The sequence below is a fragment of the Cornus florida genome, unplaced genomic scaffold, assembly GCF_030987335.1.
Source record: "Cornus florida cultivar Cherokee Brave unplaced genomic scaffold, ASM3098733v1 CherokeeBrave_3.0.0_Hap2_Chr07, whole genome shotgun sequence".
In the NCBI taxonomy this organism is placed as follows: Eukaryota; Viridiplantae; Streptophyta; class Magnoliopsida; order Cornales; family Cornaceae; genus Cornus; species Cornus florida.
In genome coordinates, this window is record NW_026775577.1 from 62,021,282 (window position 1) to 62,023,926 (window position 2,645).

The window sequence follows — 2,645 nt, forward strand, 5'->3', positions numbered from 1 at the left end:
GAATTGATCAAACCTTTGAGATAAGGACTTCATTTCGGCGGCTATTTCATTTGAATGGTCGACTTGATGTAAGCCAACACTCTTCCTACCTTGTGAATTTCTACCATTCTTAGATGATAATGTTCTATGCAAAGAATTTTCACTCATGCTCTCATAAAGACGCCACGCGTCATCCTCATGCCTATCAATGTATGAGCCACCCATGGAAGCATCAACCATGCCTTTGTAATTGTCTGATAAGCTCTCAAAGAAATATTGAACTAATTACCATTTGGGCATGTCATGATGTGGACACTTTCTAAGAAATTCATTAAAGCATTCCCATGCCTCATGAAACGTTTCTCCATCCCCATGTGAAAATTATCGAATTGAGGTTCTCATGGCATTGGTCTTAGAAATCGGATAGTACTTTTTCAAGAACTCTTGTTGCCCCAAGAAGTGATTAAAAAAGGCCTAAGATTATTAAACCAATACTTTGTATTATCTTTTAAGGTGAATGGAAAAAGTTTGAGTTTTAAAACCTCTTCTGGCATGTCCGTATATTTTACGGTGGAACATACTTCAAGAAACCCATCCAAATGCTTGTAAGGTTCTTCACTTGGAAGTCCATGATAGTTAGGAAGCATTTGAATGGTTTGTGGCTTAATTTCATAATGATGTGCTCTAAATGGTGGCAATTGAATGCATGTGGGTGCATTATATTCATTAGGCACATAGTGATCTTTTAAAGCAAGTGGAGGGTTAGCAATTTGAGGTGCAACATGGGCACCTTGATTTTGATTTCCTTGAATGATGGGAGGTTGTGGAGCATACATTGGCCTTGGCATTCCAAATGGAACTTGGCCTTGTTGTTGTGGTTGGTGAATGAATGGCCTAGGTATGCCTAATGGTGCTTGAATGTTCTCATGATGCACATTTGGATAAAGAATACCTTGTTAGTCTATGTGACCAAGGTCCTCTACATTCTCTTCATTATGGCCTTCCATTGATGTAATGGATCGGGTAGAACTAGAACTTCCTCTTCCTCTAGGATTTCTAATTACGGATTCAAGATGCAAATCAAAAGGGACAAGAGTTGGTCTTAGTGATCTATGACCATGCATGCACAATGTAAAAACACATAAACACAATGAATGAACAAACACTTCAACTTCGTAACAATTTAATGAAACTTCCTCCACAAACACTTAACCCATACTCCTATGCTTTAACAACAATGATGCAAAGAACAATTAAGATTGCCTCCACGTGGGCTCACGATTTATCTAAGAAATTAAAAACAAGCCTCCACACGGGCCGACGATTTAACTAAGAGATTGAGTAAGAAAAAGCTCACAAAGGTCTTTTACCACTTCAACTCCAAATTTATAGCCTAGCTTAGCAATTTTTTTAATATATTTTTAGCATTTTTTCTTGCTTGCTTAGCTCCTTTACTTGAATGCTCCTTTGCTTGCCTCCTAGCTCAATGCTCCTTGTCAAAGATGAACAAACACAATAAGTAATCTAAAGAAAAATAAAAACTAAGTAAAGACACAATCAAAAGAGTAGTAATTCCTAATGAATTCCACAAATACGACGTTACCTAATCCCCGGTAATGGCACCAAAATTTGACGAGTGGAAACCGCTTGATATACACCAAATTGATGTAGTGAATGTGCGGTTCAAGAAAAGCCTTTTTGGTCAAGTTTAAATTTATAAAAACCACTACTACCACTACTACTAACGTAGCAAGGGTGAGTAGGGATCGTCCCAAGGGATTGGAGTCGTACTTGGTTGTGGAATCGCTATTAGGGTTAGTAGGTCGAGTGATCAAACAAATGGCTGGTTGGTTGATTAAACTAGAAAGCAAATTAAACTAAATAATTGAATGCAATAAGGAGTAAGTAAGAGAGAGAGAGTTCTTGGGGTTTAGAGGTTACCACCAAGCAATGCTTTTCTACACCCTTAACTAGTGACTAATGAGGGTAATGTGTGTTGCAATATTGATGTGTGTGTGTGTTTGGTTGATTCAATTAGCAAAGGTGACCAATTAAGCATACATTGTCTAATCAACATGTGAAATGCACAATATATCTAGCAATTACGTATATATTGTCTAAATAGCATATGAAAAACACAACATATCTAGCAAGTCATTCATCCTTTCATTAAGCTCACAAGCCAAATACACTACAAGGTTAGAGACATATAATACTTGCATTCAAAAGTATGGAATATCAAACAATAAGCATAGATTGTCCTCCCATCTAACAACTATGCTACCACTACACTACAATTAAGCTAATGACATGAAATTAAACTAATTAAGCTAAGGGAGAGGCACAATCCATCAAGAAATGAGCATGGACCATCTAGAAAATTACAAGAGCATCGCACTATGTTTTGACAATCTCTAGATCTATAGTATTAATACACATAGACATGCATCAATAATACAAGAGATAGAGACAAATACGTGAACATCTATTCTAGCATACATAGACATATGGATAGAATGAAATGATCAATTGGAAGCATTAAACCACATAAATCATTGAATAAACAAGATCTATATATATAAAAGTGCCAAAACATGTATAACAACACTAATCCCTCAATAATACACAAAATTAAGATGAAGAAAGCATGTTTGGGGCTAACTCTA

The 2,645-nt window shown here is 36.3% G+C and overlaps 1 pseudogene; it reads left to right on the forward strand.

Moving 5' to 3' along the window:
- Positions 1–277: 277 nt before the first annotated feature.
- LOC132267867 (small nucleolar RNA R71) lies at positions 278–376 on the forward strand (annotated as a pseudogene).
- Positions 377–2,645: the final 2,269 nt, after the last annotated feature.